The sequence below is a fragment of the Loxodonta africana genome, chromosome 14, assembly GCF_030014295.1.
Source record: "Loxodonta africana isolate mLoxAfr1 chromosome 14, mLoxAfr1.hap2, whole genome shotgun sequence".
NCBI lineage: Eukaryota > Metazoa > Chordata > Mammalia > Proboscidea > Elephantidae > Loxodonta > Loxodonta africana.
Window position 1 is genome coordinate 9,871,633 of NC_087355.1, and position 24,741 is coordinate 9,896,373.

Consider the following 24,741-nt stretch of genomic DNA (forward strand, 5'->3'; position numbering starts at 1 on the left):
GAGCGCCTGGTGAATTTGAGCTGCCGACCTTCTGGTTAGCAGCCTTAGCTCTTAACCATTACGCGACCAGGGCTTCCAATTTTACATATGCCCTTCACCAACTCTAAAAGGTCAATTTTTTTTTTTAATTTTAAATTGTGTTTTAGGTGAAAGTTTATAGCTCAAGTTAATTTCTCAAACAAAAATTTATACACATATTGTTTTGTGTCAGTAGTTACAATCCCCACAATGTGAAAGCACGTTCTCCCTTTCCAACCGTCACTCTGTGTCCATTTGACCACTTTCTGTCCCTTCCTGCTTCTTATCCTGCTTTTGGACAGGAGCAGCCCGTTTGGTCTCGTGTATCTGATTGAATTAAGAAGCATATTCCTCACAGGTATTAGTTTTTGTTTTATAATCCTGTCTAAAAAGGTCAGTTTTTTTTTTTTTTTCTCTTTATTTCCCCACCAAAGCAAAGTCCAGCCCCACAAGGCTACAGCCTGAATGACTGGTTTAGAAATGTACAACTTCAGACAGGCCGAGAGTTAGCAGGCAATGTGACAGTGTGCGTGTGTTGGGCGGGTTGGTATGTTTTTCTGTGTATCTTCAGTGGGTGTAAATCTTCATCATTTAATGCAAAACGTATTGTTTGGAGTTAGCCAGTGTCATGTGGATGCAAATTTGGTAAATGAGGAAGCACAATAATACAGTTTTCAGTGGGGAAATATATGACTCTAAAGAAAGTTATTTTCTGTGAATTGAAAATTGGTTCGGAGCACAAGGTCAAAAGATGAGTTCTGAAAATGCACGCTATTATTTCCTCAACAGTGGACTTAGTATAATTAGCGTATAACTTTGCAATATTTTTAAGGGCTTACAAAAAAAAATTTTTTTTTTTTTTTTTTTTTAAGATACGAGGTGTTCTAAAAGTTTGGTGTTTTTCAATTATTTTGGATATGAAAATTATTTCTACTTTCCTGCACCCCCCCCCCCCAGTATTATAGGTTGATACAGTATGGCTTCGTCCCAGAGACAAGTTTTTTTTGTTGTTGTTGTTTTATATTTCTTTTTAAATTTTTATTGTGCTTTAAGTGAAAGTTTACATATAAAGTCAGTCTCTCATACAAAAATTTATACACACCTTGCAATATACTCCTGGAAATCCTGGTGGCATAGTGGTTAAGTGCTACGGCTGCTAATCAAGAGGTCGGCAGTTCAAAACCGCCAGGCGCTCCTTGGAAACCCTATGGGGCAGTTCTACTCTGTCCTGTAGGGTCGCTATGAGTCAGAATCAACTCGACGACAGTGAGTTTGGTGTTTTTTTTTTTTTTTTTTTATATACTCCTAGTTGCTCTCCCTCTAATGAGACAGGACACTCCTTCCCTCCACTCTCTATTTTTGTGTCCCTTTGGCCGGCTTCTGACCCCCTCTGCCTTCTCATCTCCCCTGTAGACAGGAGCTGCCCACATAGTCTCATGTGTCTACTTGATCCAAGAAGCTCACTCCTCACCAGTATCCCTTTCTATCCCATTGTCTAGTCCAATCCCAGAGACAAGTTTTTTGTGCTGGTCTTGTCTGAGTTCTTGGCAGAGACTGTTTTCAGTCTTTTTTTTTTTTTTTATGGGGTCAACAGAAACTGGATTACACTTTAACATTAAGAAAACAAAAATCCTCACAACTGGACCAATAAGCAACGTCATGATAAAAAGAGAAAAGATTGACATTATCAAGGATTTCATTTTACTTGGATCCAGAATCCAGGTCCGTGGAAGCAGCACTCAAGATATCAAATGACGCTTTGCTCTGTAAACCTTAATCTAAACACAATAAAAATAAAGAGAAAAAACTGGAGGAAAAAAAATCAAAAGACACATTACATTGGGCAAATCTGTTATAAAAGACCTCTTTAAAGTGTTAAAAAGCAAAGATGGTACTTTAGGGACTAAGGCACACCTAACCCAAGTCATGGTGTTCTCAATCATGTCATATGCATGCAAAAGCTGGGCAATGAATAGGGAAGACAGAAGAAGAATTGATGCCTTTGAATTGTGGTGCTGGCAAAGGATATTGAATATACCATGGACTGCCAGAAGAATGAACAAATCTGTCTTGGAAGAAGTACAACCTGAATGCTCCTTAGAAGCTAGGATGGTGAGACTCTGACTCACATACTTTGGACGTGTTATCAGGATGGACCGTAGCTGGAGAACCATATCATGTCTGGTAAAGTAGAAGATCAGCGAAAGAGAGGAAGACTCTCAACGAGATGGATTGACAGAGTGGCTGCCACAATGAGCTCAGGCATAACAATGATCATGAAGAAGGCACAGGACCAGGCAATGTTGTACATAGGGTCACTATGAGCCGGAACCAACTCAATGGCACCTAACAACAACAGAGAAAATTGTAAGAGGTCAAGTTGTCTTTGGTATTTTTGTCAATGACTTCTGCTTGGCAACTCATGGTGAGTCCATGTGTGTCAGAACAGAATTTGCTCCATAGGCTTTTTAACGGCTGCGATCTTTTGGAAGCAGATCACTTGGCCTTTCTTCCAAGGGCCTCTAAGTGGTTTGAACCAACATTTCAATAGTAGCCACACACTTAAAGCCACTTGCACCACCCAGGGATGACTCGGTGGCAGCTAGTTTGTTTTGGTTTTAGTCTCCTGCTTGCACCCATGCCATCCTGCTAATGCCCCACTCCCAGGTCCCAAGTACCTTTTGTTACCCTCTGGCTACAACTAACTCAGGCTTTCCTATTTCCCAAACGCTCACCTCCAAAATTACCATTTTCTTTTATGGCTAAATCAAAACTACCAATATATGCTAGGTCTTAAACTCTGTGAGGGCAGGATTTTTGTCTCTTTTGTTCGTGGCTGTGTCTCTGGACCCTAGAACCATGCCCAACACCTAGTAGACATGAATAAACCCTAAATTTGTTCTGAGGAAACAACTCATTGAACAAATTTATACTGGTTTGTGAATGGCCACGAATCCCTTATCTTTCTCCCTGAGATATTTGCTTATTTAAGGGAAAGCTTGCAAATTCAAATTATTTTCATCAGGAAAACTTCAACAGTGAATCATCTGGACTTCCCAGGCTACTAAAAGATAGGGGTGGGGGTGGAGCTATGATTTAGGTAGGCCAGGCCTGCCTAGGAGTTTGCCCCTGGGGGTTTCTGCTTTTCAAGGCTGGCTGCTCAAGTTCCCAGGCTGAACAGCCTCTAAAAGCTTAGAGACTTCTTCACAATGGCTCTCAGGACAGCGATAAGGGATAAGGAAGGAGAGTAATTTGGTGGGGCGGGGGGGGGGGGGAGAGGGGGCTAGAAGGCTATTTGTTTCTACCTTGGACACTGGATGTACTATTTCTGGTACATTTCAAAGGAGTTTTATCACTTCAGTTAAATATACTAGGGCACAAGACATTGATTAAAGGTTAACTGTAACGTTATACTTTCACTATATGTAGATATCTATTTTAGCTTATAAATTGTCTTGAAATATATGCATATTTGATAATGAGCAGGAGTATACTGTAAAACAGAAGTAATTCCTTTCATCTTTCATGCTACATTATCATTTTTTACGTGTTCTCATATAGTCAGATACTCACGGTTTCTGTTTAGAGATTGTGTTCTGTCTTCAACAAATGCTATTTTGGAGATAGGCTTATATGTATTAGATATACATACAAGCATACCCATATACACATGTACAAATACATATGTACATCTGTGTATACACACACACATAAATTTATCATTAAAAATGCAAACCAAAGCACTCCCCATATTCTTTCTTTGACAGATAGACTTCAATGGAAATGTAAGCCTAACCTCAGAAATCTGATTCTTGGTTTATGCTCCGATTGACTTGATATTATTCAATATTTTAGTGTCAGAATTCTTCCTGTACTATCAACCTTCATTTTGAAGATTGTAAACTCCTTGATTAAAATATTTACTTCTTTTAAAACACCAACTATATGATGCAATAAAGTCAAAAGCACAATAAAATATTTATAAAGTTTTACTAATATTAGGAAAACAAATGTTTTAGTATATAAGTCCAGGTTAATAATACTTTGTTATCGAATAGTTGTAGTAGTTACATAACAAAATAGTTCTGAGCACTCTCTTGTTCAAATAGAAATATTGTGATTATAGACTTAGGACTACGGATAGTATAACCATCAAAAAAAAAAAGTGAGAAAGTATATTTTGGATAGTTTTGCAATTTTCTCAGTTTATTTTGAAATCCAATAATAGCAAGTCAATCTACCCTGTGTCTGTTCTAGGGCAATCTTCGGTTGATTTAAGTTCCTTTCTTGATTTAAAAATAAATGTAATCTTTAACCGAATCAAATCCTATTAAAGTTTACAATTGTTTACGGTTTTAAACAAATTAGAATTGCCCAGTGTTTTGCACATAGGAGGTGCTGAATAAATGTTTGGAGATCTACCTTCTAAAAGAAAAATTAGTAAAAGAATTTTTTCCCTCAAGTTTAATATTTATCTTGTACTGGGAAGAGAAATAGAACAGGAGGCACAGATACTTACGGCTGGAAGATCATATAAAACTGCCCTTTTTTTTTTTTTTTGCCAGCGAATGATTAAAATTTTCTAGTCCTGACGTGTTTAATAATGGGCACACAACCTATTTCTTTGTTTCATAACCACTGAACTCTCTCTATTCTTTTTGTGGCATGGCAACAAATTCAACGCCATCTAGTTAAACTTTTTGATTTACTATTAGCATCCGGCTGTCCTATCAATGAGGATGTAGAAAAAGCCACGAGGAGAAGCAGGATGGATTTATTTGAAATGGAACGTGTCCATTCCGAATAATTTCGTGTGGGGAAATAATTTCGAGTTGCAGGATGATGACAGAAGAGGTAGCCCAGCACCTCGAGCCGCCGCCGTCCGCGCAGCCTTGCTCGCACTCGCAGCGGCCGCTTCCTGCCCCGGGGCGGCGCACCGGCTCGGCCGGGAAGGTGCCGCGCGGGGAAACGTGGCAGCCGTGCCAGTCCGCGCCCGGGCGCTCCGCGCGGCGGCCGAGCGCTCGGAGGAGCCCCGCCGGCCAGGCTGCCGGCGGCCGCGCACGGACCGCGGGGAGAAGCCGCCCGCAGCGCCGGCGCCCGGCCGCCCGGGGACGGGAAGTGGCGCCCGGCCCGCCCTCCGCAGCCCGGGCCCCGCAGCCCCGCGCCGCCCCTTTCTCCCGGCCTCTCCTTCGGCCTCCGCCACCGGGCCGAATTCTTGCATAAATTATGCCAGGCGCGCCTGACGTCAGGTGGCGGCGCGCGGGCGCGGGCGCGGCGCTGAGGACCCGGCGCCGGGCGCGCGCGGCCCCGCGGCCTCGGGCGCGCGCGGCGTGCCGGGCGCGCGCAGGCGCTGGCGTGCTGGGGCCGCGGCGGCGGCGGCGGCGGCGGCGGCAGCGGTGGCGGCGGCGGCGGCGGCGGCGCGGGGGTTGAGCCGTGGTGGTGCGGACGCGCTCGTGCTCGGGAACTATCGGATTAAACTTGGATCGAGTGAAATTACACAAAGGAGCGCCGCGGAGGAGGCGGCCCGGGGGCCGGAGACCCTGAAACTCGCCAGAGCCCCGTCCGCCCCGGCTAACTCTGCGCCCGTGCGTTCAGCCCCCGGCCGCGGCCGCCGAGCCAACTCCGGAGCCCGCTCTGCGTTTTGTTTTCCCCTTGGCGCCGGCAGTGGAGGAGCCCGAGCGACCCGGTGAGCGCGAGAGTTCGCCGGGCGCCCGGGAGGGGCGGCGGCGGCGGCAGGAAACCGCTCCGGGCCGGGGCCGGGGCCGGCGCGGAGTTGGGAGCGAGGAGTTGGGCGTGTGCGGGGCGGAGGGCCGGGGCGACAGGGGCGGCAGGAGCGCAGCGCCGCCCGCGCCTTGTCGCCGCAGCTGCCCGTGGGCCCCGAACCCGCGCCCGAGCGCCGCCAGGCGCCCCAACTTTTGCCTGCGCTCGCGGGCGGCGGCGGCGGGGGCGCGCGGTCCGGCCGAGGGTCACTTCCTCGCATGTAAATGGCTTTTTGTTGTGCTGCCGGCGTGGGGGGGCACGGGGACCGGAGAGAGCGTGTCTGCGTGCGGAGGAGCGCGAGCGCGTGTCCTCCCGCCGGCGCCGAGCACGAGTTGCCGGCTCCCTTGGAGAGAAAAGGGAAGGAGGAAAAGTTGGGCTCCAACTCCAGCGCGAGCGGGCGATGGGCGCGCGGGCGCGGGCCGGCTGAGAGGCGGTGGCGGCTCGGAAGCGGCGGCGACCCCCGCCCCCGCCCCGGACCGACCACGCCGCGCTCGCCGGCAGCCGCGGCCACACCGGCGCGAACAAAGTGTGTCCCTCCTAGAGCGGCGGCACTGGCCGCGGGGGGACGGCTAAGGCGAGGTGGGTCGGCGGCGGGGAAAGTGCGCGGGGCGCCGCGTGGGGCGGGGCGACGCGAACACGCGGCGCGGGGGGCGTCCCAGCCCGACCCGCTGCTGCCCCGGCGGCCGAGTTGTGAGGCCGGGCAGGGGGCTCCCGGGGCTCCCGGCGGTTCCAAGTGCGCGCGGAGGAGAAGAAAGAGAACGGGCCGGGGAGGCGCGGCGCGGCGCGGAGGGGACCCCACCTTGCCGAGCTGGCCGGAGCGGCGGCGGCGGCTGCATAATAGAGACTTTCACCCCCGGAGCAACGCGGCTCCCCCGCCCCCGCCCGCCGGGGGTCAGCACCGTGGGAAGGGGGGGTTGCCTGGTGGCCCCCGAGGTGGCCTGGGTGCGCTTGGCCCCCGCGGAGAGCCGCGGCTCGGAGCGTGAACGGCCGAGGTGGCTGGAGGCCAAGCGGTCAGCGGGGAGAGGAAGGAGGGCGGCGGGGGCCGCGTTGTTTGTTTGATTCGCACCGGGGACTGGGCTCGCGGGGCGCGGGCGGGGCACCGGGTGGCTGCGGTGCGGGGTGGCCGCGGCGGCGCGGGGTGGCCGCGGGCGGGGGCGCAGACCCGGCGGGGGCCGGGAGGCTCCGGGGAAGGAGCCGCCGGCTCCGAGCAGCCATCATTACCGAGCCGCCTTTCTCCGGATGGCTCAGCCTCGAGGAACCCCGCGTCGTGGGAGCGCACCCCAAACTCTCGCCGTCCGCCCGCTTTGTGAGCGCCCCCGTGGAGCGGGCGGCGCGGGGAGTGCTTCGGCGATGGGGCGGACGGTTTTCCCGGTCACTTTTACAGACTGTTCACACCTCGGTTTTAAACTAGTTTTTTTTCCCCCTTCTGAACAGACAATGGACAAAAGAAAAGTAGCAACCCACATGGAGAGTTTCCTTTTGAATTGCTAGAATTAGATACACTATCCAGCTTTCCACTTGCTAAGTATACTTTTTAGTTTCCCTTGTATCTTATCTAGCAAGTCGATTTAAATAACTTATCCTAAAATGTGTTCATCCTCTGGGCTTGTTTTCTGGAATATATCAAATATTGTAACTGTATTTTTAAACGATTATGGGAAGGCCCTGATTTTTATTTTCTAAAAATTCGAATTTAAGCCGTCTTTGCAGTGGGCGATGCCTTTCAGAGGGATTGAGTATATTTCCCCCAATTCTCTCCTGTAAGGGGGGGGGGTACCTATTTTATGTAATTATCTAATAAAACAAAAGTGTTTCTCTTATTTCCTCATAGATCTAACGATGACCCAAAACTCTTAGTGACTGTGACCTTAGCAACACGGGTACCTGATTTATCCAGTTGTAATCTATTTAGGTTGCAGTAATGTGTATGCACTGTGTAATTCCTATTTCAGAAATAACTTGAGCAGCGATTTTATGAAGTTGAAGCCCGTTTCCCAGCCCCCAGAGTACATCTGTCGCCGAGTGTTTTTGTCTTGCTGTTGCACAACAGAAGCCCTCCAGTCTTTACCCTAAAATGGCAGCTTTCATTTGACTGGGGCCCATTCATTGACAATGATAATAAAGAGGCTGAAAGCTAGATGCTTGGGGCATGGACTGAGACTCGGTTTTGCCTTTCTAGGTGATAACAAGTAGAAGACATTTTATGTCTTCCAGTTTGCTCTTGGCAAGTCCCCCCCGCCCCGAAAAAATCTGTACTCTACAAAAAAGTAACAAGGTAAATAAGTAAATAGAATTTGCAAATACAAAGGGGCTTGAGCAGCAAATTTTAGGAGCTAAATTTTCTTATATTGCCAAATAGTGGGAATATGGCATTCCTCTCTCTCTTTTTTTTCTTTTCTTTTGGTGACCTGTTGATAAACATAACGGGTTTTTGTGAGGCTTGTAACAGGTGAATTTCCTCCTCATGGCACTCAAGAATCTGGGGTGTTTTCTAGCGCTGTGGTTTTTATCACTTATATTTTGTTGATATTTTCTATTTTTTTTCATCCTATGTGCAAGTTACTAAATTGAAATGTGATGAATTCTAACCTAGGTTTATGTTTTTAAGATTCAGATAAGTTTCAGATTCGAAGTTAATTAAAAAAAAAAAAACTGGTACATGAATTCAAATTATAGTTACATTGGTTTCATCAATGCATTGGTTTTTAAATTAATTAAAAACTTTTCTATGTCTTTACACAGAAGGCAGAATAAATGATGAAGAGTAATTGTATAGGCAATGACTAAAACTCAAACATTATTTTCCTCTTGGGCGGGGGAGGGGGGGAACACTTTTCCCAAGCTGAAGATGTAAAGCGCAAGTTTAAAAGAATCCTCCCAGTAACTGAATTTAGAATAGTACTTTCATAGATTCACCTGTACTTCAGTTCGACTTCGTAGGACCGTAACCAAAACTTTTTCTGTAATGAGCGTCTTATAGTTTAACCTTACTTTTTATTGAGTTAAAATGAATACCACACGGAATATCTTTGTGATACTGCATTAGGGAAATGTGAAACTTTTCTTTTATTCAGATGCAAGGTCAATAATGCAATACTTGTAGTTTTTAAGAAATTAGGCCAAAAGAATAAGAATGCTTTCATCTCCGAGAGAATACAATCTGAGTGCTTTTTATGTACACTTTGTGTAACCGTGAGAATAATGTACCAAGTTAACGGTAGCTCTTTCACACCTAGGATTATAGCATTGTATTCCCAGTGCTTGAGTAAGAATTTTTCAGACAGTTCCTTTTGAGTTAATTTCGATTCAGCAAACACTGGCAAGCCTTCAATGTCTGAAACAAGAAATAGGAGGCACTGCTTCCCTCAGGCGGGTTACCATCTAGTAGAAGACACAGTTCCATAGGTAAGCAGGTATTCAAATTTAGGTTAAATTTGAATTTAACTTTTAAGGAGATTAAGTTTGGAGATACTAGTTATACTTCTGCTAGCAGACACCATGGCCAGTTTATAAACAGCTATAAATAAGGCATCACAAGAATAAAAACGGCTTAGTCAGGACTGAGCAAAGTGTGTGACTACAAGAAAACAAAAGAAGGCCCTTACATCTTCAGTTTGTAAGGAAGTTGGTTCATTTCCAATATTCAAATGATTTCTATGTGTAAACAAACAAGCCCATGAATAGGTATAGATCACATAGCTGAAGTCACTAAAAACAGTGGGGAAGAAACATCTCGGGTGATGTGGCGACAGCGTCAGGAGCCCTTATGGGGCTCTTTGAATTGTCTGATTCCTTCACATGGTCACATTTTGTCTGTCGTTTTAAAAAACTACCCTTTTTATTGCCATTTCTAAATGAGCTGAATTAAGTATTATATCTTATCAGGTTTCTAGCTTTCTTAGCTTGGCAAATAAAATATCCCTCTTCATCTAGAAAACTTTTGTCATTTAATCTTAGTTCTTAAAAAATATTTGATGTTCAAAGATGACTGATGACATTAAAGCATAAAAGAATTTGGAAGTGGATAATCCCTTAGTTTTTCTTCAAAAAATATGAAGATGCAGTGATGTATGTCCGGTTGGGTGTCACACGGGCTGCGGTTATGGCAGAGCTCGCAGTTGCTCATAGACTGATTTAAGAGCCAGGAAAGTAAAAGCGTTGTGAATCCTGCTCTTTTATATCTTACTTTTCCAATATTAAAAATCTAAGGTGAAACTACACACTCATGGTAAAATGATAAATAGGTGTAGGAAACCATACTGATGTTGTCAAAGAGAAATTCATTTATAAGCATTAGGAAACCTTTGGCTAAATAGAGTGTGAGGGCCTTAGAGGGCTAGTTTAACTTTCTCATTTTCCAGATTAAGAAACTAAAGCCCAGAGAGATTAATTAAACGAATTGCCTCCGGCTTGTCACCCAGCTATTGCAGAGCTTGCCCGAGTCACACTGGCCTCAGGGTGCCTAGCCCCGTGCCCCGTGTCTTCGTCGGATGAGCTGCTTCTGGGTATGCTCAGGCCTCCCTCTAATACTCTGAATCCAAAGGACCTTGTGATTTAGGTGCCCTATAGCACACGGTAACCCAGCTTGTACAGGTGTTCTTAAGCCAACAGTAATTTATTTGCTTCTACAGTGTCACGGTGTAGAGTTTTTTTGGAAAACTATGATTATCCATCGAGAAAAATGCAGAGATAATTATTCCAAGATTTGATTACTGTTTTCATTTTACAGGCATGCATTCATTACCATAACTAGATTCCTGTACCTTTTAACTAACGTTAGGTGACTGCAAACATAATTGTTAGCTCACCGCAGTATTTTTGAGGGGGTTACAGTTTGCATTTGGAGTCCTGGTGGCACAGTGGTTGAGAGAGCCTGGCTGCTCACCCAAAGGTCAGCAGTTTGAATCCACCGGCTACTCCTTGGAAACTCCGTGGGGCCGTTCTACTCTGTCCTCTAGGATTGCTATGAGTTGGAATTGACTCCACGGCGAGTTTGTTTTTGGTTTGGGGGGCAGTGGTGGTTCAATGGTAGAATTCTTGCCTTCCATGTGGGAGACTCAGGTTCGATTCCTGACCAGTGCACCTCATGCCTGGTAACCATCCATCTGTCAGCACAGGCTTGTGTGTTGCTATGATGCTGAACAGGGTTCAGTAAAGCTTCCAGACTAAGATGGACTAGGAAGAAAGGCCTGGTGATGTAGTTTCGAAAATCAGCCCATGGAAACCCTATGGATCACAACAGACCAATCTGCAGTTGATCATGGGGATGGCATAGGACCGGGCAGTGTTCAGTGCCATTGTGCATGGGGTCCTCATGAGTCAGGGGCCAACTTGACAGCTGCTAATAACAACAGTAATATGATTTGTTTTGCCTTTGAAATTCTAAAAACCTTTTAAAATAAAAATAGTGTCAAATATTGGTGAGTAGGGTTTCCAAGGAGATGCTGGTAGGTTAGAACTGCCGACCTTTTGTTCAGCAGCCAGGCTCTTAACCACTGCACCACCGGGCTCCTGAGGAAGAAGTATAACTTACTAACAAAGGGCCGGTTGGCCCTTGGGGTCGTTTGCTTGTGCCAACATGGAATCAGAACTGCAGCTTGTTTCAGTGACTCTTTCAGCCGTTTGCTCCCTGCTGGTGATGTCAGGCTGGGGTCTTGTAGCAGCTGAATCTTGACTGTGGTCAGTTTTCCTAGCTCCCATTTCCTTGTTCATCAATTCATGAACTATTTATTGTGTACCTGCTACCTGAAAGGTGCTGTCCTACAAGTTAGGAGTACAGAGGAGCTGTGTGGGGACATGGTGGACCCACATGGAAGATAAAGCCACTGCACAGGGTCGTAGGTGCTAGGTGGTGAATGCAGGTGGAATGAGAGCTTATTGGGGACTAGACTAACCTTGGGGGGTGCTGTCCCTTAGGAAGTGACCTTAGCAGTGCCACCCAAATGATGGTAGAAGAAGGGGGTGGGGGTGTTCTGGGCAGTGCTGGCATACTTGGAAGGGTCTGTGTTTGAGGAGCTGTGTGGGAGGAGGTGGAGAGGCAGTCAGGCCAGCTTAGGCAGGGCTTGTAGGATGGGAATTTGGAATTTGTTTTACAAGCAGGTAGGAGTCCCTGGTGAGTCTTAGGCGGTGTTTGACATGTGTTTTGGAGATGATTGAACTGGTGGGTGGAGTAGGGAGGGAGAATAGGTTGGGGGCATCATCCTGCTTAGGGAGGGGAAATGACAATGGTGTGGACCAGCTTGTTGACCATGGAGATGGGGAGAGATGGACAGATCTGAGAGACCTTTAGGGAGTTAAATGAATAGGACTTTGATGACAGGTTTGCTCTCAGGGAAGGTAGGTTCCTAGCTTATTCATTGCGTGGCTAGTTGGCTGGCTGGTGCTGCCCTCTGTGGCCGGGAACACCCAACAAGGACCAGGTTTGAGGAGGAAGAATGGGCCATGACCCCATTGTTGTAGACCTTCTTGACATGGTTAATGGCATTCCGAAGCTTTCCAAAAGTAATCTTCCTCAGAGGGAGGTTGGTAAATGATGTGCCTGCCGAGGATTGCTGGTGGGTTCAGTGAAATGGCAGTGAGGGGGAGGACCCTTGGTTAATTGCTTGTTGTTAGTTGCTGTCAGCTCTGACTCATGGCGACCCCATGCGTGTGAGAGTAGAACTGTGCTCCAAAGAGTTCTCAGTAGCTGATTTTTCAGGAGGAGCTCGCCAGCCCTTTCTCCTGAGGCACCTCTGGGTGGGTTCACACTGTTGAGTAGTCGAGCATTTAACCTAATAGGTAGCACTTTGTATCAGTTTGCTCGTCATTGACTGAGAATAGAATCCCGAGGTTACCCAGACTTTGTTACATATTGTCCCTCTGTGTCTTTGCATTCTGGAGACCCAGGGACACAATGCATTTTGGAGGCTAGTTATGTGCTGGGCTGAGGTTCCTGGGCTCCCAGCAGAGATCTTTTGGGCCCATACTGCGTTTCTACCTTGGAGGGTTTGTCTTTTCTGAGATGGTGCCATCAGACACACATACACGGTGGCGAGAGAAATGATACATTACTTAAATAATTGAGGAGAAAAATGCATCTTTGTTTAGAATATTTACCTAGCTTTTAGTGGAGTATATATTCACCAGTTTAATACATAGGTTATCTTCACAGCCACTTTGTTCAGTTATTATAAAGAGGTTGTCTGGTAGCAAGTGAGAGATGATAACTGAAATCCAGAAAAACGTCTGAGTTGTTGCCTTTAATATTATGAGACACCAAGTCATGAAAATCCTGATCATTAACCTTCAAACTTTTTTTTTTTAAAATAGAAGTGTTTGTATTTTTGTGTTTGCCAGTTTATGTAGGTAACTATTAAACTATTTTTGTTTTAGATCTGATTTTTGTTCTTGGTATACATAAAGATATTTTTCCTGGGGCTCGTTCTCTTTGGTAGGAGTTCTATTTCAAAGGTGGTTTTATTGTTTTCTTTTCATTGTTTGTTCCTCACAGGCCTTTTTGGTGGCCATTTTGACTCACAGTCATGTCCACCAGGCCTTTCCATGTCTCCTGCAGGCTGGGAAAGATTGTGTGGCTTGTTGTAGGGACATGCTGCGTCTGAAAGTTTTACTCTCGCCTCTGGTGGTTTTGAGTGATTATTTGAATAAATTAAATTCAGGAGTAGTAATGTTCCCACGTGGAGGAGCAGGAAAGCTTGGTGTGGTGACGTCAGTTTCAGATGGGCTTGTGTAAATGACTCTGTGGCTGTTTACTTCTGGTACTGTTTCTTAAATTTGCTCTTTTTAAATTTTCTTTAAAGTGCATTCTCTAGCTTGATCCCATCAACAGTGTATTCTTATGGTTTAAGAAATCATTTCCACCTCAGAGGTGTAGACGCTAAATGGAAAGCCGCATGCAGGCTCCTGTGATGTGGCTTTTAGTGGAAGAAGAAAGAGGATGTTTATTTGGGGCCTGCCTCTCATCCTGGCCGGCAGCGGAGGCAGAGGGGGCAGCAGAGGTCACGTGGTAGATTGGAGTTTTTGACCATGTGTTTTCATCAGTATGGGGTCAGGCAATGAACCATGCTCCCCAAACAGTTACTATAACCCGGGCACCTGTGCAGGGGCAGCCATGGCCTTGGTGACCAACCACCCAGCCGTTGTGTAGGGAAAGGCAGGGAACTGGACACGGGTGGCAGGTCTGACATATCACTTACTCTCCCTGGTCCCCTCAACGGAAAACAGTTGCAGGTTCTACACCATGCTGCAGTATGTCTATTACAGGGCATGTGGTTGCTAGATAATTAATTTTCCCCCTAGTTCTGCAGCAGGTTTGTGGGCTACTTTAACCTTTAAAGAATCCACTTTCTCTTCTTGCTGTCCTTTTGAAAGAAACCCTAAAAATTTAGAAATCTGTCTTCTTACTTAAAACATACATAACACACGTACTTATTTTTCCAACATTCCTAAAAACTATCAGACATCTTCAGCATGATAATAAGCAGACAGGTAGCGCCAAGTCCCTTGCAGAATCATAAACATGCCTTTGCTTCCAAGTCACTTTTCTGCCATTGTACTCAATGAATAATAAAGCCAATTTGAACATAGGTGTGCAGTCAAAACTATACCTTAGTTCGAGATGTATTTTTAAGTTTGTGGGCCTAGCAGTTTATTTGTGGATGGAACTGACAATTTATTGAAACTGTTAAACCTAGGTCCTTAAAGTGAACTTTTTTTCCTGTATTCTGAAATTTCTGTATTCGGAATACTGTCCTGCAGTAGTTTATATTTGTGTGTACATAGCCTTGTGTGTACTTGAAATTTTGCTTTGGCCAATTGCAGATCTGTTGATCTTGTCAGAAAAATCGTGCAGACTCATTGAGAATTTAAAAATCTTGATTAAATCAAGAAACAGCTTTTATTTTCTCCATTAGGTGTTTGTTGGAAAAATTGAATAAAAGGGCAGAAATAACAAAACATTAAAAATAATAGCAATAACCATAATAACTAGCTAACACTTGCTGAGCATTTCAGTCAGCTGGACATTATGCTAAGTGTTTTATGTGGATCATTTCATTTAATCATCACAACAGCTCTAAGAAATCGGTAGAATTATTACCCCCATTGTATAGATGAGGAGACTCAGGCTGAGAGGTTAAATTGCCCAGGGCCAGATAGCTGTAGCAAATGTTGGCGAGGAATTTGAATCCAGGTTGGCCTGACTTCAGGATCTGTGTGTGTAACCATCTGTCTAGCAGTCACCTGGGCTAGCCCTGAGGTTCGTGTCATTGCTATCTTAATAGGAAGACCAAAGCCAAACCAGCTCCTGTTGAGTTCATTCTGACTCATGGTGACCTCAGGTGTGTCAGAGTAGAAACGTGCTCCCTTTTTTAGGGTTTTCAGTGGCTGCAACTTTTTGGAAGTAGATTGCCAGGCCTTTCTTTCGAGGTGCCTCTGGGTGGGTTAGAACTGCCAGCCTTTCAGTTAGTTCATTTAAGCAGTCATGTCACCCAGGGACTCCTTAATCTTAAGTAAAGATCCCTTAAAAACCACCAACACCCTGTAATCCTGTATCACCCCCATTGCTATATTCCAGCAGGCCAGCTCGTTCTCTGTCCGCACCCCCTCTGTTTGTGCCTACTGCATTTGACGTGACCATGTATCTTGGGATTGCCTGCCACCTAAAGTGACCAAATTCCATGCCTTTCACCCCTAATGAAGGAGAGGGAGAATGATTGTTTCTTGTGGAGGGTTTATTTTGTCCTGGCTAAGAATTTAAGCTCTGACGCTGGACAAATCAGGGTGTGAATAAAAAATGAAGGTGATAATAGTACCGACTGCTCGGCATTATGGGGAAGATTACGTGAGATTCTCTAACTAACTCACTTAGAGTATAGCACGTGGCACATTTACTTAGCAGTTATTACAGTAAAACCTGTGAAGGCCGGAACCTGTGTAAGGCAGAACCCCGTCAGAGAAGGAAAACTCAGATATTTTCCACTAAACGAGTGATACAAAAGTGGTAAGACTGCACCCTGTCAAAGGCGGAAAACTTGTGAGACCCGGAAAAACAAGCCAAATTTCAGCTTTCACAGGTTTCACTGTACAGTACTATTTTTAGCTCACTCTTGATTTTTGAACTGATCAAACTATGCATCTTGTTTTTTTTTTAGTTGAAAAACATTTCCAGAAGACTGTAATCCTAAATTATGACTAGAAAATAACAAGCGGCCTGCCACAGTTTTTACTTTTCCTCAGGAATAAAAATTTGAAAATTAATATCTATATGTACCTCTGTTCAGCCATATAACCAGTTGATATTTACCCAGTCCTCTTGTTGGTTACACAGAGGTAATTCGGATATCCAGGCACTAAAAATTACCAATTTGAGGTAACAGTTTCTCCTCTTTGACTGTATATTATCTAAATTATGGCTGTCTTTCTAGTAAGAGTTATTCCTCCTCTCCCTCAAACCTGCAGTTCTCTAAAAATAGTGGGTGATATTATGCTAGGTGATCAGTTATGTGGGCATATTTGATTTGTTCTGGAATATTAGAGCCTTCTGGTTCAGACTAGAGAGCCACAGGTTGTCCCGAAAATCTGGGGGAGCTGCAGCTCCTCAAATCTCAGAGCATTGGACTCAGTCCTTTAATTCTGTTTACTGCTTAAGGAGAGAGAAGATGAGATCTTAAGGAGAGTAGGTCTGGGGTTGGAGGGGAAATGTGAATAGCTTTTGAAGTAGAAAGTGAAAAGGTGAGACCATGGGGTAGTTCCACTACTATCTGGACTGCCATGAAAATGGAAGAGATGGAATGTAGACAATTTTCATTTTATTTGACTTAGAAGTAACTTTAAGGGAATAATAAAACAAATGGGGCAAAATGTAAACAATTGGTAATTGTATATGTATGTATGGGTGTTTCTTGTACCATTCTTGCAACTTTACTGCAGGGCTTTGAATCGGTTCATTCAGGTTTGAACTCCTATTGAGAGTTTGCATTTTCACCTCTGATACACTGAATCAGAACTTACTTTTTAACAAGATCCCCAGGTGATTCTTATGTATAACAAATGTTTAGAACCATTGCTTTCTCAGAACTGGTCTCTAACCAGCAGCATCGGCATCACCTGGGAACCTGTTAGAAATGCAAATTTTCAGCAGGGGTTTGAACCAGAACGAACGGGTCAGAAGCCCTGCTTTATTGCAAGCTTGTATCAAAGTAAAAAGTTCTTCTTCTTCTTCAGTTTTTTTTTTTTCTTTTTAAGCAACAGTGACTCTAAGAAATTGATCTCATAGCTAACATTTATGGAGCAAAAACTTTGTGTGAGTTAGCATTTTGCTAAGCTGCTTGCACGAACTCTTTTCACTGAATTCTGGAGTAGGATTGATCAAAACGCCAAGGTAGGAACTATAATTGCCATTTTACAGATGAAGAAATGGAGTTCTCTTGTTTAATAAATTTGTCCAAGATCATAGCTATTAATGGGAGGAGTTGGAACTCAAATCAGGACATTCTTAAGGAAGAGCCTATAGCATTAACCTCTCTGTAAAATTGCTTTGGACGACCCTGTCAAAATGACCTAGCTTTATATCTAACATAAGATATAAGACCTAGGTGGTGGTTGTTGCCGTCGAGTTGATTCCAACTCATGGCGACCCCGTGTGTTACAGAGTAGAGCTGGTCCACAGGGCTTTTCTTGGCTGTACTCTAAACAGAAGCAGATCACCAGGTCTTCTCTCCTGTGGAGCTGATGGTGGGTTCGAACTGCTCACCCTTCTGTTAACAACTGTTGTGCCAGCAGGGCAGGGAGAGCATATATATCAAGACCTTACACACCTGCGCTTTCAAGGAGGGCAGCTGAGAAGCTGAAAAGGTGTCTATTAATGGATTGTAGTTGAGGCCCCTTTTGCTTAGATGTCATATCTTATCAGTTGCAAACAGTTACATTTAACAGATGCATGCTGGTTGCAAGACTTACTCGTTTCCTAGACCCATTTTTGTTTGTCAGTTCGTGACGTAGCCAACCTCAAACAATTGACTTTTTTCAGAGTCTCTCCCCAGTGCTCAATTCAAGATGTAGTTCATTTCGTGTCTTTTTCTAACCATACAAAAGTAGAGCTGCCAAGGAAGGAACCCAAGATGTTACTTAGGCTCCCAGTCATGGCCCTTGTTCCTCTTATCTACATTAACTTATGTGAAGTCTCAGCCTCTGTGAAATGCTTGTGGACCGCTTCTGCTGCACACAAGACAGCAGGCTGTCTTCTGCCATAAACGTGTCATTTATATAGGTACACAATTCAAATGAATACCTCGGTAGACTTATATGTTACAGGGTGTGTGGGTGTTCTGTTGCTAAATACTACTTTGCCTCATAGAGATAGTCTATGATATATTTCTGGATTCTGTACATGTTTATAGTTATATTTTTCCTGTACAGTTGAACAAACTGTCTAGCTTGAGTGAAGTGAGCTTGCAGCTAAAACTTGTTTTGCTCTTTTTGGTGTACTTAAAAATCTAATCTTTGTCTCAGTTGCTCTTTTCTCGTCCTTCTGCCTCCTTGTCCGATTTAGCCCTAGCTGACCACTCTTGAGCACTCTTGAAACTCCCTGGACCTTGGCAGTGAAGCACCATTGGAGGCGGCTTCCTCAGTTCCTCATTCCTCCTCTTCCCATTCTCTAAACAAGGCCTATACTCAGGGCTTCCATCTTGGCCTACTCCAGAGTCTCACTCTGGCCCTCAGCTTCAGCTCTTTCTGTGTGCATAACCCCTAAGTCTGTATTTTTTTTTTCATCAGCTCCTCAGACTCTAATCTTTAACATTCCCAACATAAAATAAAACTCATGTTTTATGCAAAAACATAAAAGCTTGAAACTCCAAACGCAGTGCTCTCTCTTGAACCTGGGTTCCAGATCTTGAGTCTTTGCTGATGTCATCTGTTTCTGGTTCCTTGATCAGGAGTTGCTGGTGTGGTAGATTCTTCCTCTTCAGTGGACACCTTGTCCTTGCATCTTTATGTCCATTGCTTCTTCCTCTGATGCTGGACCCTCTCTGACATGGCCCCAGCCTGTTAGGCCATTGTTGTTATTGTTGTGAGTTCAGGGGGTGGGGGTGGGGGTGGGGGAGGTGGATAGTCCATGTTTGGGGAAACCTACACTCCCCTCCCCTCCTGTCGCTCTGTGGAAGGAGTCCTCTTGCCCCTTCTCTGGGTCCTCCACTCTGCCCAGGCAGCCAAGGCCTCACTCCCTGACTGCTGGGTTTAGGAGATGGACCCAAGGCTTTAGTCTTGCCTCCTTCTCTGGGGTGATCTGCCTGTGGAGGGGAGCTTCCTGGGGCAGGGCTTGTGGGGCAGCGTCCATGGGCCAGGCCTCCTCACACAATAGGGCCTGACAGGTTCATTGCTGAGCTGGTCATAGGAAGTGCACGTCCCCCTGGCTTCCTCAGTGGGTAGGAGAAGGAGGGCTGAGAGTTATTTTGGCCTCCTGGGACCCCATTGCCCTGTTCCTAGTCTCTGATTGGAACGTATTTTCCCATGGTAACACTGTTAGGGTTTAGTATACCTGGGGTTAATCCAGTGCTTTTGTAGGCTGGCACAATAAGGTCCTTGTTATAATAGTGTGTCGGAGGGAAAATTACTAAACTAGCAACTGAAACCCTTTTGGGAAGGAATTGCTTGCTGAGGTGAGCCACCTAAGGCACTGTGCCGTAGGGCTGATGCCAGCACGGGGAAACCATTTGGTGACACTGGCATCGGTAGAGAAGCCTGCATTATAAACAGGCTTTAAGGAATGAGGTGTCAGAAACTTTGGCCTATCAAAGTTCATGTAATAGCGAACTTTCACATAAAGGGCCCATAGCCAGCATAATTCTATGGAAGGACTTTAATGAACCTGAAGACACAGCAGTGAATGACGAGTAAAGGATTCACTGCTATTTTCAGATTTACAGCTCTAAAGAACAAATAGCAATTCTCTACGTGAGGCTTGAAACCCTGGTGGCATAGTGGTTAAGTGCTACGACTGCTAACCAAAGGGTTGGCAGTTCGAATCGGCCAGGCACTCCTTGGAAACTCTATGGGGCAGTTCTACTCTGTCCTATGGGGTCGCTATGAGTCGGAATCGACTCCAAAGCACTGGGTTTGGTTTGCGTTTTTTTTTTTGGGGGGGGGTACGTGAGAGTTATAGAAAATCTCGTTGGCTTTTGAAAACATGAATGCTCCCGGTGACTTACTTTCCTTCCAAAGGTAGATGAGAACTATGAGCCTGCAGGTCTTCTGGATATTCTTGCGAACTTTTGGGGGGCTAATTTAAGGTTTGTCAAAGGTGTGCTAAGCTCCAGGAAGACAGAACAAATGTTATCCACAGCCAAGAAGTGAAGTTGGACGCACACAGCAGTGTCGAACACTTCAAGGCGGTATGTAACTAAGTGCTGGGAAGGTATGATACCGTCGTGTAGTAGCAGCGGCTCGACGAGTGCAGGCTTTGGGGTGGAGAAAGGAAGATCGGAAAGTATGACTGGAGCTCTCCTTGGATAGGTTGGACGAGCCCAGAAATAGCTTAGCCGCGCCCCTACAAGGTGGCGCCAGGCAGATGTTAGATACCGACAGCGGCTTCCCGCAGGGCATCCTCTATGCTCCGTGACCCGGCGGCCCGGCCTTATGGACACGAACTGCCCAACGTGCCCTCCGGCTCCAAAGCGAAGGTTGCGCGCGTGTGTCATCTGCCTTCCCTCCTTCCTGGCCCCAGGAGGTGGGGCCCAGGAGGTGGGGCCATGCTGCTCTGCCCGGGGCCAAGGTCCTGTCGGGGCGCCCTGCCTGCGCCCTGCCTTCACCCTGCTGGTTATTCTGGCCTACGGGCAGTCTCTTGCGCTGGATCAGAGCGGTGGCCAACGCCCTCTCCATGACTCTCCCAGTATAACCAGCAGGGTGCAGGCAGGGCGCCCCGACAGGGAGCCGTGGCCCCGGGGAGAGCAGCAAGGCCCCACCTTCTGGGCCCAGCAAGGAGGAACGGCGGATGACACATGCGCTACCTTCGCTTTGGAGCCAGAGGGCACGTTGGGCGGTTCGTCTAAGAGGCTGGGCCTCCAGGTCACAGAGCGGAGCAGAGGCCCTGCGGAAGCCGCTGTCCGTATCTAGCATCTGCCCGGCGCCACCTTGTCGGGGCGCGGCTCAGCGCGGGGCTCCTGCTGGGGACTCGGCCTGTCCTCAGGGTCGCGTTCGGGGCTCGTGCTCAGGGCTCTTACTTACACTGGTTCGTCTTCCAGGTACGTGCGCGGGGCGCAGGTCTCGTCTTCCTGGTCTCGTCCTCGGGGTTCGTCTTCGGGATTCGTCCTCGGGATTGATCCTCAGGGGTTCCTTCTTGGAGGTTCCTCCTTGGGGTTTTTTGTCCTTGGGGCTCAAGATTTTCATTTAGACAGGGTAGTTTTGATAGAGGTACACAAAAAACCCATTGTCGTGGAGTCGATTCCGACTCCTAACGACCGTATAGGACAGGGTACAACAGCCCCAAAGGGTTCCCAAGGCTGTAATCTTTTCGGAAGCGGACTGCCCCATCTCTCTTCCTCAGAGGCTGGTGGATTGAACCGCCGACTTTTTGGTTAGCAGCCCAGAGCTTAACCATTGCGCTGCCAGGGCTTCTCTTCATAGGGTAAGTGCATAATGGAAACAGAGTGGAAAGGTTAGTTCGCCAACACGTGATGGATTGCAGTTGAAGGACTGGAGGCAAAAAATCTCAGGCAGCCATAGTAGTCCAGGCAGGAGTGGGGGAGGCGGGTTGCCACAGGACATGGACGGAGAGGAAGGGGGAGAGTCGAGGCCTGGAACATTCTGAGGGAGGGCAGAGGGAGGGACGGGACGAGAACACGGTTCCAGGGCCCAGCGTAGAGCTGAGAATGGCTTAGAAGCCCCCTTTGAGGAGGAAGAAAATTCGGCATTTTGAACATAGATAAGCTCTAAAAATAGAAAAACATTGGAGGAGAGTAAAGTAGATGGAAAAAAAGTCCCTTCAGGCCGGTTCCAACATAAAGCTGCTCATTGGTGAGATTCTGCAAGTTGCAGTTCAAGAAAAGACAACATGTTTAACTTAAAAAAAAAAATACAATCAGACTCTTATAAAAATTATTTTGTAGCTATTTTTCACTTGTGATTTGCTTGGCTATTATAAACATTCTTACAAATAGGGTAGAGTCAGAGTAATATGATGCAATTCTGTACAATATTAATCTTGCTTTCAAATTTATAATAGCACAGTGATAATTTTGGTTACGTAAATCAGAAAACCCAACCTGTTGCCGTGGAGTCGATTCGGACTCACAGCGACCCTATAAGATAGAGTAGAATGCTCCATAGGGTTTCCACGGAGTGGCTGGTGAATTGGAACTGCACAACTTTTGGTTAGCAGCCAAGCTCTTCACCACTGCACCACCAGGGCGCCTCGGTGTATGTAAGAGAGCAATAAAATAGTTACCAGAAATTGAAGTTCGCAATTCACTGTAGCTCAACTTTGTTTTGAATATGTGTTCTAACATTAAGAATTATCTCATGTTTTATACTTTAGCTATGCTCTTCACTTGCTGACAAATTTATTAAAAAGACATACCAACATAATCCATGAGAGAATTAAATCTGTTTCAATAAGACACATCAGTATATTCCATGAGAGATTACAGTAGAGAAACACAGTTGCAGACCGATAGGAAAATAGCAAGATATATAAGTAGGGAAGGAATCTGGGTGGTGCAATGGTTAACTGCTCTGTTGGGTTCGCAGTTCGAATCTACTAGCATGTTCTATGGAAGAAGAATGTGGCATTCTGCTTCCATAAAGACTGTAGCCTTGGAAACTATGGGGCAGTCCTGCTAGGTCATCTAGGGTCGCTGTGAGTTGGAATTGACTGCCAGCATTGGGTTTTGTTTTGGATATAAATAGGGACTGTACAAAAAGAAAACTGTTCATTACCAATAAATGAGAAAATTTCTAAATCATGGAGTGAAAAAAGAAACGTAAGTTAAAATATCTTTATTTCCTTATCAAATTAATGAAGATTTTAAAAATAACCTTGATGTTGCAAGAGTATGGTGAAGACTGGCACCCTCACTACTGCTGAAGTCCAGTAAGTACAAATGTTCTAGAAAGAAATTTGATAATATGTGTATCAAGGCCTTTATAAGTGGCTACTCCAGTTGTACCAGTGATCTCTCCTAAGGGAAAACCTGAAATCTAGTATACTATTATGAATGAGAAGTCACAGCAATTTTTCCTGACACTGAGAAATTGAGTACAGTTAAATTTATGCTATATCCACATTTTAGGATATCATGGGAGGATTACAAATCATGTTTTTGCAAAATACAAAACTTCAAAGACTGGAGTACAAAACTATGTATTAAATATGGTCCTTTTTTTCTATAAATTGCATGCTAAGAACAGGAAAAGACTAAGGAAAATACATCGGAATTTAAAAATTGCTAGTTTGACGCACTGGCAGTTCCACTTCGTCAAAAGCTCTGATTCCAGAGTTGCACAGACCTGGTTTGCATTCCTGCCCTGCCAGTGGGTAGCCGTGTGACGCTGGACAAGTGCCGTACTAGCTGTGTGCACGCAGGCAAGTTATAGGGTTTGTGAAAGACTCGGCTTCCTCGTCTGTATGTAACATGGGGATGCTGGTCATACGTACCTCATAGGCTTAGGTGGATTAGTGCGATAACGCATCCAGACACTTCACACTGTGCTCGTCGCGGTAACATTCAGAAATGTTAGCTATTTGATGCGGGTGGGTTTTAGTATCATCTTTATATTTGCTAATTTTTCAACTGAAGGCTGCTTGTACAATCAGGGAAAATATTAAAAAAAAACCAAAAAACCCTCAAAAAAGCTCTCTGATACATATGTGGGAGGAATTTTTGTGGTGTTTTCAGCATTTCTGTGGTATAGGTGAGACACTTTTGGGCTTCTTTTTTTTTTTTTTTTAAATAATTTTAGCCATTGCATTTCTGAAACAAATACTCCCAACTTGGCATTTTGCCTGATAGTGTTTTCCTTTTTCTTGTATTATTTGGCAGTATTTCTCCTATTCCAAAGTAATTTTGTTGTACAGTAAGTTGCATTTAGAAGAAAAAAACTTTTTTTTTTTTTTTGCTTTCTGAAGTCAAAGGAAACACTAGTTATCTTTTAAAACGTCTGTAGATAAGTTCTGAATTTGCTTAATATCTGCACATTTAGCACTCAAACTTCAGACATATTTAGTGCGAGCTTCTGTACATCTCACCTAATTGTTAAAATGTGTGAGCATGATTTTGATATTTGGGAGGTGGAGGAGAAACCCTGGAAATTTGTGAGCTTGAGTTAAAAGGCTTACTGTCTTGGAGTGGGTTGATGTAGGCTAGGAGGAAGAATTTAGCACCTGGAAATCTTTCACCTTGGAATCTGTCTTTCTCATGGAAGAACCACATTTGGGCAGCATACAGCCTGGAGACATTCTCTGGCTGTATTTTCTTCACAGACGGGCAGCAGCTTTGCATCTATAATAAAATAGCTTCAAAGCTTTTGTCTCCTTGAAGTTCTTTTACCTTTCATTTATGTTCTTTATTATAAATGTTCTTTATTATATCTTCTTAGGCAGAGAGAACAGGATAAGGAAAGGAAAAAAAGACAGAAGTTGTTAACATTGTCACCTGAATTAATTACGAATAAATGGCTTGATGGTAGTATTAAAAACTTGAAAATCATAGAATACATGCAACAATATTTTACTGCTGTATTTTGTGAAATCTAAGGTGGTATCACTTTTAAGATGTATTTCTATTTTGGATATATTCAAATGAGAAAAGAATGTATGTCTTAGAAACAAAACATGGGAATGTGTTAAAAAATAAATCCTCAGTTTGCACCCAGTTAGATTTTTCAGTTTTGTTTACTGAATGAAAAGAAAATGAATGCATCTGAAATGGAAACTTAAGCCTCGAATGTTTAGCAAAAAGATTTCACAGCTGT

At 45.0% G+C, this 24,741-nt stretch overlaps 1 protein-coding gene across 6 annotated transcripts in view; it reads left to right on the forward strand.

Moving 5' to 3' along the window:
* Positions 1 to 5,452: 5,452 nt before the first annotated feature.
* Positions 5,453 to 24,741, forward strand: part of CHD7 (chromodomain helicase DNA binding protein 7) — a 226,510-nt gene continuing 207,221 nt past the window's right edge. For 5 of the 6 annotated variants that reach the window (XM_064267725.1, XM_064267724.1, XM_064267728.1 and 2 more), the window contains exon 1: positions 5,453 to 5,704. The gene's annotated coding sequence lies outside the window, so the exon portion shown is untranslated. Of the gene's footprint in view, positions 5,705 to 6,339; positions 6,358 to 24,741 lie in introns of those variants that run through there. The other variant, XM_064267726.1, reaches the window with a different exon arrangement.